The sequence below is a fragment of the Myotis davidii genome, unplaced genomic scaffold, assembly GCF_000327345.1.
Source record: "Myotis davidii unplaced genomic scaffold, ASM32734v1 scaffold390, whole genome shotgun sequence".
Taxonomy (NCBI): Eukaryota; Metazoa; Chordata; class Mammalia; order Chiroptera; family Vespertilionidae; genus Myotis; species Myotis davidii.
In genome coordinates, this window is record NW_006282748.1 from 1,898,885 (window position 1) to 1,910,871 (window position 11,987).

The 11,987-nt window shown below is 39.8% G+C and overlaps 1 pseudogene; it reads right to left on the reverse strand.

Annotated features, from left to right (window-relative positions):
• Positions 1–5,609: 5,609 nt before the first annotated feature.
• Positions 5,610–11,987, reverse strand: part of LOC102762677 — a 32,195-nt pseudogene continuing 25,817 nt past the window's right edge.

Sequence of the window (11,987 nt, forward strand, 5' to 3'; positions counted from 1 at the left end):
ATATACAGGAAGAAATAAAAAGCACTAGAATAGAAATATGTAAGTATAAAAGACTTTTTCTTTTTTTATTAGTATTTTTGAAAGACAATTATTTAAAGCAAAATATAATAACAGTGCATCATGGGAGTTATAGGACAACTATGGCACAAAGGAGGAGAGAAGTGTTACATAAATTATATTGTTTTATGTTTCTTAGATCATAAAGTGCCTCAATAGTAACTTAAAGTAGACAGTGGCAAGTTAAGGATTCATATTTTAATATCTAGAACAATTACGAGAGAGAAAGAGACAGAGAGAGAGCAGGGGGGTTCACAGGGCTATCTCTGAAAAGCTAAGAAGGTTAAATAATACTAAAGTGTATTTAATTAATCCAAAAAAAAGATAAGAAAGGAAGAAGCAAGAAATAAGAACAGGTGAAATAAACAGAATGTAATACCAGGAAGGTGGAAATAGACCCTCTCATATTAATTATTAACAAATAGAACTATATAATAATGACAAAAGCACCTACTCCACAGCATAACAATCCGAAGTGGGTATATACCTAATATCAAAGCTTTGGTATGCATAATGCAAAAACTGACAGAACTAAACAGACAACTGAAATGTCCATGATCATCATTGCAAATTGTAACACTCTTTTCTCAACTGATAGAAAAAGTAGAAAATATTTAGTGATACTGTGCAAAATTTGCATAAATATTATCAAACAACTTCACCTATTAGAAAGTTACACCATGTAAGCATCTTCCAACAGGGCTATTGGTTTCTGTATTTTTCTCATGCACAGGGTATCATAATCCTGCGTATTCGTCTTTCTTTGTACGTTTAGGAAAGCTGTGTGATAGTGAAAGCAAAAATGAAGCCTTTGCTTCCTCCATAAATATTTGTGCAGTGACCTGTGACTGTTGGCCAGGCCGGCCTGCCAACACCCCATTAGGAGTCATCCCTTTCACAATCATCTACTATCATTTGATAACCTCTTGGGCTTAAGAGTACAGATGTAAGATCTCAGAGATTTCTGATGGGAATACTTCATATCCCAAGTATGTTTTCCCTTCGAAATGACATCACCACAGGAAAACATTGTTCAAATACTTTGGCCATCATCTTATGAAAGCTTCCTTAGAAATATAAAGAAAGAAGCACTCTGTACCTCAAATAAAATTTTTCAGAATCCAGGGTTTAAAACAAGAAAACACAGTTTACTGGTTAAGTAGCCTTAGAAGGTCTTTGGGTGACAAGGTGACAACAGCCAGCAAGGAATGGTGCCATTATGAAGACTGCATTACAGACCTTTCGTATCAATTCTAATGTTGAGGAAGCTCATGGTTTTGCTTGAATGACAGTTTTTAGGCTTCATATCAGACATAGAGATTATTTAGCATAAATTATAGGAAAACTCACTCCTAAACAGAGCAGTCAAATGGCTGTCTACGGCTGTCATCTCCAAGTTTCCTCCTACAGCTATTATTTTATAGATAAATGCCCCTGAGGGAGCTCCATAGCTCTTTAGCTTAAAGCACTAAATTTCTCCAAAGAATGCCCTGTGCAGGATAAGAAGAAGATTGCAAATCAAGGAGACTAGACTATGAGGAAAAATGTCCCTTTTGAGGACCTGAAATAGACCACTAGATGTAATCATAACTTTCTCAGATTCTAGTTCTCAGAGCAGTGTGTGTGTGTGTGTGTGTGTGTGTGTGTTTGTTCAATGTTAAGTTTTTTTTGCAATGTAAACAGTTGGAAAAATACATTCAATATTTATGGAAGAGCTACTATATAACATCCAATGAGCTATGCATCTCCCATGCAAAGATTATAGTAGTAACAGTAAATAATAACAAATCTCATTTGCTAAGGAACTACTATGTTCCAGGCTCTGCTCTAAGCACTCTCCAGGAAATAACTCATTCGATTCTTACAACAACCCTACGGGGTAGGCACCATCATCTCCACTTTGCTAATGAAGAAACTGAGGCTCAAACAGGCAAAGACGCAGCTAAGTGGAAATGGAGCCAGAATTTAAATCCAGGCAGCCTGACGTTAGCGCGCACTATGTTGTCTAACCTTGTTCATACTCCTCAGGAGCTCACAGCCTGTCAAGAAGAGAGGGAAAACCAGGTAATCTTAGAGATCTGCAGAAAGAAAGTAAATGTACAAATGAAGAAGGTGCCTATCTTTCAAGTGTTGGAGTCAGGGAAGACTTCATAGAATTGATGTTAAAGCTGATGCATGAAGGATGAGTAGCATTTCCAGGGGCATGAGCTGAGGGAGAGACTTTCAAATTAAAGGAGCATGGTGAACACACATGTGGAGGTGTGCCGCAGTGTGGAGTGACAGGGTCACTAACATGAGTCAGTGACCACTGGAATGTAGGGCATGTACAAATGGGAAGCTGGTCTGAGATGAGCTGGATGGGTGGGCAGGAGCCAAAGAGGAAGGGGCCTCAAATCCCATGCCACAGGGTGGAAGTCTTTTCTTCATGCCATGAGCCTATGAAGGACTTTGCTCAAGACATTTGCATGACCCAATTTTTCTTTCAGAAAAGTAACCATAAGGCCCATGTGATGTCAGATTTGAGGCAGCCAGGCCTGGTGGCAGGAGAGCCGTTAGATGTCACCAAATGATTCAGGCAAGGGATCTGAGAGTCTAAACTTGGTTGTAGCGACAAGAATGAAGAGATCTCTTTGAGAAATGTTTTGTTCCAAGACTGATAGAATTGAGAGGCTGACTGGGTTTGGGTTTGCGGATGAGGGAGAGGTTGAAGTTGTTGTGTGCTCTCGGGCTATGAGCTTGAGTAACTGAGTGGATGGTGATGTTGCTCATTTCCATGATGACGATGAGATGGAGAGCCGTGAGTCAGAAGACTGAGTCCTGCTTTGCAATTTCATCTCCTTACGTCCTGCTCCTCACCCATTCCTCTTTCCTCTGAGCTCCAGCATCACCTTGTGATGCCATGAATTGGATTTCTACCTAATTTTATACTTGTATACACCTGTCTTCAGCAGTAGACTAAGCATTCCTTGGCTGCAGAGCCTGTAACATATTTATCATTCAATAAATGTTTGTGGAGTGAAGAACACACCACTCAATAGATAACTGAGCATTCCAAGGAATCTCACTTTCCAGAAGGGTCCATCCTTTATCCCTGTTCTGCCTTCAAAATCCTCAAATAAAACAGATCCTTCTACCACAAAACATGTTATGGATTTGAAAGTCAGGATTGCACTGTTCTTCTGACTCCAGTCTGTTACTTTTCAGTTTGAAAATCCCCAGTCCCTTCAACCTAATTCCCATATATTTATTATTTCACTTGCCCTCCCTGGACACGTTCCAATCTGTCTGTATCCTCCTTTAAACATGACACTCGGCTAATCTGACCCGTACAGAAGGCAATGGGGCCACGACTTCTGAAGAGAGGTGAAAATAAACCGTGTCATAATTAAAGTTAGAATTCATTTTAAGGGAGAAACTTTATTTAGGAAATTAAACTAGTAAGTAGCTTGAGGTAGATTGTGAGACCTTGAAGGTATGGGTTACTGTGGGTCAAGTAAGCAAAAGAATGGACTGTTTTGCCTTGGAAACTAATCGAATTGATGGTTTGAGGAAGAGTTGGGGATGATTAACTAAAGGACTTAATTTTTTGAACATTTTAATTGAAATATAATATACGTACACTAAAGTGCATGCATCCAAAGTGTGCAAGACAATGAAGTTTTAGAAAATGAACACACCCGGACCATGAAATAGAAACATTATCAACACCTACCTCCATTTTGTCCCCTCTGGTCATTTACTCCATCAGGGGAGGTACTGAGGGTTGGAGATCTTGTTTCTCTGTCCCCTAGAAATAACCCTCTACTCTTGGTGTCTCTGGGATTCTCCACTCTTGGAGTCCCTGGGGAGCAGGTCTCCCTAGCACAGAATAAACGAGCTGTGGATCAGGATCATCAAGTTCAATAAACAATTAATCTAGGGCTTCAGACTTTCACCAGCTGTTAGCAGGTTCTCCCCTTCCTTTGGCCCTTGTCTCCTATGCTGTGGGAAATGGCTTTGCCAAGACTTAGCTTAGTTTTTAGCCTCGCAGCTTTGGAATTCATGGAAAGGTCCCCTCAGTTCTCCAATTGTGTTGCTTCTGACCCACATGACCACCAAAATCCCTGTAGGATTTCTTGATTTCTTTTTCCTCCCCTTTTTAAAAAATGTAATTGAATTTATTGGGGTCATTTATTGGGGACATTGGTTAATAAAATTATACAGAATTTAAGTATACAATTCTATGATATATTATCTGTATATTGTATTGTGTGTTCACAACCCCAAGTCAAGTCTCCTCCCATAACCAGTTATCTCCTCTTAACCCTCTTCTACCCCCCACCCCAACCTCTTTCACTCTGGCAATTACCATACTATTGTCTCTGTCATTTTTTAAACATGTATTTTTAAAATTTATTTATGTTTTGAATATTTTTTATCTTCCTTCCTTCCTTCCTTCCAGCTTCCTTTGTCCCCCAACCATGGCACCATGGCCTTCTGTGCAAGCCAAACCTAGGTTCTCAGACTTCAGTCTTCACCAAGAATCAACAACGCCCCCAAATACAGATGTGCTTTCTCAGCACATTTCCTTTTTCTCATCAATTTTACTCCCTTTCATCTTCAATGCTTCTGAAGTACTCTGGCACCTTAAAAAATATCAGGAGTCAGCAACTGTGCTGTCAAGACCAGATAATAAATACTGTTGGCCTATCATCTTTGCCACAACTATTTAATTACGCTATTAAAGCACTAAACACTACCAAAAAATATAGGCATGGCCAGATTTGGCCTACAGATTATAGTTTGCCAGTCCCTCAAGTATAAAAGTATTATAATTTATTTAATATTTCTGTTTCTTCAGGGAGGTATGTCGTGTACAAGACCTAGTCCGTTCTAGCTGGAAGGAGAATCATGCAAGTGAACTTTTACAAATGAGGATGTCTAATATGCAATTTGGAGTTCTTGCGTTCTCTTCATTTCCCCAAATGTTCTCTAAACTTTGTGTACATGCAGAGGCTTCAGTGAGTAGGATGTGTTTGTGTGGTGTGTGTGTGTGTGTGTGTGTGTGTGTGTGTGTGTGAAAAGATAGGGCATAGTTCAAATTAGAGGTTGACAAGTCTGGATGCTTTAGGAAGTCAACAAATAATGCTTCCCTTTTCCCTACTAAATATCAGAAATAATTGAGAGATAGACATAAGAGACATGAAAAGGGAGGTCAAAATATCACTTTCATTACTGAGAAGCTCTTTGTGGTTTGTTTTATTTCATTTTGTTTTGGGTCACATGTGTTTCATTCTTCTTTTAATGCCTTCTTTTGAATCAATTGAAGATTCTTCATGATTCTATTATATTTCTCCTACTGGCTTATTAATATTTTTGTGTGTATTTTTTTAGTAGATTTAAGTGGTTGCTTTAGGACAAAGGACAGAGCCCAAATCAATGGCACTGCCTGTTTTTATAAATAAAGTTTTATTGGAACAAGCCAGACCCACTTATTTATTTATGTCAATGGCTGCATTTTTTTTATTTATTTGAAACAGATCCGTTATTTAGTTAGGTTCTTTGTAAGAAATCTAGAACACCACTTTGTGAGGCTAAAGCCCATTTGTTAGAGCCAACACAGAGCTGAGGTAGCCCTGGAGTTGAGGAACGGCTTTGATTTTTGGCAGAATTTAAGAGTCCACAGCTTTCTGATCAACCTTGCGCTGCTCTATAATCTCAATTTTCTTTCTCGAAGATTTCACCCTCCTGGGCTGACGCAGCTTCTTCTTCTTGAAATAAGCATCCATGAGATGTTTGGGGATTTTCAAAGCACTGGTATCAATTTTGGTGGAGGTGGTGAGGACACATTTCTGGTGTGTTCCACACAAAGGAACTCTATAAAGGGACCAAGGTCCAGTCACAAATAGCAAGCCACTGCTCGGCTGCTTCCGGAACACTGCCCTCTTGCCTCCGTGTCCCTGGTGAGGATGATCAGAATGGTCCCGGGAGTGATGCTGGCCCGCACTTTTCTCACATGCTCACTGAAGGGTGTCTTGCCCTGGCCCAACAGCTTTCCAGGCACGTGTTCAGGGGGATACCATCTAGGCATTTTGCAAAGGTTAACCACTTGGGTGCCACCATTCTTGTCGCCACCAACTGGTTTTGTCACAGGAGCAAGAACTTTCTCCTTTTTCTTTTCAGTCGTGGATTTAGCTGCTGAGTACTTCCTCTTGGATGTGGCTTTGGGGAACACAGAGCCGACCAGGAATATCTGGCAATTCCTCTGCGTAGGTCAGGGTGCAGCTGCATTGGAGCTTCACCTTCTGAGGCATCTTGGCCTTGAGATTACCCTTCTTAACTGTGCCCCTAGCATCAGCCATCTTGGTTTCAGGTTTGTCCTGCGTAGTATCCAGCTCCTCCGTGTTTCACCCACCGTCTTGCAAGGTGGGAAAGAAGTGGCTGCTTTTACACTCTAACAGCAGAATTGAATGCTTCTGACAGAAACCACATGGCCCGCAAAAACAAAAGTATTTCTATCTGGAGACTGATGAAAAATTGTGCCCCTCCCTGCTCCAGAGCTTATAATATATACCTGCATCCATCACAGTCCCTCCTGATTGTGGACTTGTCCACGGATCGTTTCATTTCTGTCACTTATTGCTTTATATATTTTGAATCCATGTAATTGGGTATGCCACAGATTTAAACGTGTGACTATTTCACTACATACTGATTCCCTTATCATTATAAAATGTCTCTATTTTATCTTCAATAATTGCTTCTTTCATCTACTTCTTTATTTTCTGATACAAGTATAAGCCACTCACAATTTCATTTGGCTAATTCTTGCATAATGTATCTCTTCCCATCTTTTTACTCTTAAATTTTCTGTCTTCACATTTAAAGTGCATGTTTTTGTTAACAGCATGTTGTCAAGTTTTGTTTTTAATCAGTCTGACAATCTTATTATTTTGCTACTGTATTTATATTTAACATAATTACTGTTATAGTAGAGCTTGTGTCTACCATCTTGCTATGGATTTCTGTTGTTGTTTTTATTTCTATTTAGGCCCTCTGTTTTATTTTTTACTTATTTTTTAAAATTTTATCTTTATTGTTGAAAGTATTACAAATGCCCCCTTTCTTTCCACTTGACCACCTTCACCTCCTACCTGCTCTCTCCCCAGGCCTTTACCACACTACTATCTGTGTCCAGATGGGCTATGCATATATGCATATAAGTTCTCTGGTTAATCTCTCCCTACCCACCCCCAACTTCCTTATGAGATATGTCAGTCTGTTCTATGCTTTTGTGTCTCTGGATGTATTTTGTTCATTAGTTCATTAGAGTCCACACATGAGTGAGATCATGTGATACATGTCTTTCTCTGACTGGCTTCTTTCACTTAGCATAATACTCTCCAGGACCCTCCGTGCTGTCTCAATGCTTTCCAAAGCTACACAGTTCAATCGTTATCTGAGTCTCTGACAAGAGCTTCTCCAGAAGAGCCCTCCAAAGGTCCCCAATGGATGTAGCCAGCAGACCCCTCTGCAGAGTCAGAAATGGAGGAGCAAGCATTGCACTCCCCAGGCTGGTGTTCTAATAATAGGGGTGCTCACTCCTGGGAAGGGTGTCTGTGTCCCTAGCAGACTCCCTTCTCTACCAGGATCGCTGAATCCCACTGGTTCTCACCACTAGATGCTATAAGGGCTCCTCTTCCCATCTCTGTTGCTCTGGGTTGGGGATTCCTGCAAGGGGTTGAGACCCCATGCTCCTGCGGGGAGGGACTTTTGCACCCTTTGGCTTTTCTGCCACTGCATGTGCATGTGGGGGCCTGCCCTTCCCACGTTTCTGCCCTTTTTATAAGTCTCTGTGTGGCTTTTCCTGTAAAGCCTTGGTTATACCATTTCAATTCAGCTAGCCTTCAGTTGGTTATTTGGGTTGATTGCTCTATAACTTAGCTGTAAATCCAGTTTGGCGACTCTGCAGCCCTCTTGGAAGGTCTCTTTCCTATTGCATTTTAATTACCACAAATCTTGAAATGTTTTTTCCATTTACCACTACTTTCAAATTATATCAGTCATTTTATGAGATTAATTAAAGCTGGTGTTTAGTAAATTAATTAAAAAGTGTGCACACGTTCCTAGCCCATAAGTATTCTAAATGTTTCTATCTCATACATTTAAAAATCTTTTAATAACTCAATTTTAATACAGTTGGTTTTCTTCAGTCATTTTTTAAAAATTTGTTGTATTTAAAAACATTATTTGCAGAAGGAATACAAAAGGGGATCGATCCATGACACAAAAGGAATGCCTGCACTAAAGAGACTCATCGGTGGGCAGCAGAGGGCCTAGGGCAGGGTCACTCCTGCCAGGGGAGGACGCGAAGCACGTAGGGGTGAAAACTCAGCACTCTCCTGCCCGTGACCCTTGGCTCAGCCGAGTCAGGGTGCATCTGCCCCGGCCTGGCAGCTTCTGGGACTTTTTCCTGAGCATTCTTATAAAACAGCAAGCACATTGCCACATGTGCCTAGAATTTGGTTTCCAGGCCAAGTGTCAGCTTTTCCATGCTGAGGCTCCTTCAGGTTTTGGCCCAAGTTCTCCTGCTGTCAAGGCCCAGCCCTTTCCATACCTCGACCACCTGCCAGAGAGAACGGATTCGTGGGACTTGGTCCACCACATCTGAGTCTCGTCAGCCACAGGCTTCCACCTGCCGCCGTGGAGCCCCGGACGGGAAGGTGCCTGAGGGGACCACTGGCGCTGACCTGAGCCCCTCAGGGCAGCGTGTCCTTCCCTGTGGGCCAGGAATCTTAAAAATCAGGCCAATTTCCTCCTCTCAGACCTAACGAGGCATTTTCTTTTCAGAGACTGAGTCTGAGTTCTAATCCTATCTAGGAATGTTAGTTTCTCTTGAGGTACTTATCTCTCTCTCCTTTTTTGTTTTGTTTTGTTGTTGTAATCTAACAACACAGGAGAAAGGGTTATACAATGGGAAGATATTGTTACAGATGGGAGCTCTTGCTGTGACTTCCTTAAATAAACAGGTTGCTAATGTTTCTGGACAGTAGTCGAGCTACAGTTCAGAGGCTGCTGAGACTTTTTCTGTCTAAAGGAATCTATCTCCTTCTACACTACTCTCTCTCCAGAAGAAAATTAAACTCCATTACAACCTTGGCTTGAGAAAATAGTCCCCCTACCCCTTGCTAGAGATGATGGCCTAAATGTTGTGTGCTGTGGGGATAAGAAAAGCTGCCTGCTGCAGAAAATTCGCTTCCCTCAGCTCCACAGCAGGGACCTGAAATTATATATAACTAGAGGCCTGGTGCACAAAAATTCGTGTGGGGGAGGGGGGGGGCTTTCTCAGCCCTGGCCTGCGCCCTCTCGCAGTCCACGAGCCCTCAGGGATATCTGACTAATGGCTAAGCCAGCAGTTGGAGTGCTCACCAGCCGTGAGCATTGAGCATCTCCCCGCTGGTGGTCAGTGTGCATCATAGCAATCGGTCATTCCACTGTTCAGTCCATTTGTATATTAGCCTTTCATTATATAAGATGGACAGACAGATATACATAATGGATATATATGGAGAAATATACATGACATTGTTTCAATTAGTAACCTCTTTATGTTAACTATTGATCTGACCTTTTTAAATTATAGGCCAATCGATTATATGTCCTGAGAGAAAAGAATGGTATTATTAAATCTAATAAACAGGCTGAGAAATCCACAGCTGGTGAGAAAAAGGAGGAACAAAACAGAACTCTGCGAGGAATCAGCCACTTTTTAGGGCTTGGATGACGAGGAGGAGCTGGTGGAGGTGACCATCTGGGTCTTCAAATGGTGTTGGACACATACGAGGAAATCATTAAGTGTTCATTAAATGAACTAGTAGAAATCGGGAGAATAAAACCATTGCTTTGTTTGCCATGTTAATGCCCTTAATCCCATCTAAGCTCCAAATGAGGAGTGCCAACTCTTAGCTAAAACACAACAGAATCCCTAGAATAGGTTATTTCAAAGCTTTTCTGATCTTTGTGCAACTAAGGGATAATCTAGTAATAGTTAACTGACTCAACAAGGGGTCTATATTTTTAACTGTCAGGCCCAAGAAGTACAGTTTGAAAGTAAGAAGGGGTAAGAATAAAATTTAAAATTAGGAAGGAGTGGGCATGAAGGAAATAAAGTAGCATTTTTTTTTCATAATAAATGAAGCATCATTTCCATTGCAGAAATACTTGTAAATTGTAAGGTAGTTAGGAAATTATTTTTCTTACTACTGGTTTAGGGTTTATTATATCTCTCCATCAGAGGGAACTTGTGTAGTTTCAGCATCGCAAGTATAGATCTTTAAAATACTGTGTGGGATATATGCTAAATGAATGAATGGAGAAAAAATATCAAGAACAGCATAAATTGATAGAATTTATGCTGAGATCCTCTATAATATTAGACTTGATGGGTTTTTATTCATCCCAGATTAAATGCAGAATTTAAATATGAAGATTTATCTTTTTATTTTAGTGTTATTAGATTTAAATGAAGCTTCAGGTTTTTCTCTATAAGCTAATCTTATCTGTGGCTTTTTACCAACCCAGTATGTTTTGGTAGAATATGTAAGTTGATACAATATAAAGTGGGTTTAATCAGACCTTATATTTTGGATATGTGCACCAAATGTTTAAATACTCACACAATAAGCAAATACAGATTGATTTTTCACATGCTATGGATATCTTATAACATAAAGAGTATAAAAAAGAAAATAATTTTAAATTTTTTTATTGTGATGAAAAACATATACCTATCTTTTTTTCAATTATAGTTCATATTCAATATTATTCTATATTAGTTTTAGGTGTACAACATAGTGGTTAGACAATCATATACTTTACAGAGTGGTCCCCCTGATATTTCAAACACCCCACTGGCTTGTACATAACTATTATAATATTATATTTTTCCCCCATTGGCCTCTCCCCAGCCACTCCCACTCCCCAGCACATGCCCTCACCCCCCAAGTGTCTGTGTCCATTGAACTTAATTACATTTTAATGAGTCCACATTCTTACCTAGGTGGATTTATCAAAATCATGTGCCCCACAAAAAAAAGAAGTGTAGTTTTAGGTGATGTGTGTCAAAATATCTACAAAATAAAACCAGATTGTCACTTGGACAACTGAATGAATTATCTAGTTGGCCTACATTGATCGAGCTAAACTTTATATTTCTAACTCTAAATTTCCTTTGGCACATGAGAAGAATTTCTAGTGAAGATTTAAATAAACAATACAAAGGTGCAGTAGAAATGTCACTTCATTAGCAAGTCTTGGATACTTTTTGTTGAGAGCTAGACAGAAGTAGTTCCTCTCAAACTTTTGAGGCTGTTCGCAATGAGAAATTTAGGGATTTAGTTTTCCATGTCCTGATAGTTGTGAAAATGAAAATACTTTCTCTTTCCATAAATAAATTCTAGCTTCTGTTTTTTGAAAAGAAAAACAGAATGTGTTTGCTGCGGTATATGCACGAAGCCAGGGTTGACCTGTGTCAGCTATTTGACAATCATTCCTCATTTGTCCTCATGGTGGCCCATTTGTAAGTTACTGTTCCAGGCGTAGAGAAGAAGGAAGGGCCACATCAATTTTCCTCGTCCAATTCCTTACAGTTTGAAAGGCTTTAATACAAATAAAAATTTGAGTTTTTTATTTTGTAATAACTGGAATGTGGAGAAATTCCAGTTATTACTAGATACTTCAAAGAAACTGTATCCAAATGTCATTGATATCTTTAATGCAGAGGTCTTAGAAAAAGCAAGCATAATTTTGTCATCTACTAGGCATCTGGCTCAGTTATTCGGTGTACACTTTTTGGGAAAATGTGGAATGTAGTGGGAAATTCTACGAGCTATCTGCTGAGTGCCATAACTTTATTTATTATGTAAAGGCAAGAAAATAGGAAGAGGAATGAT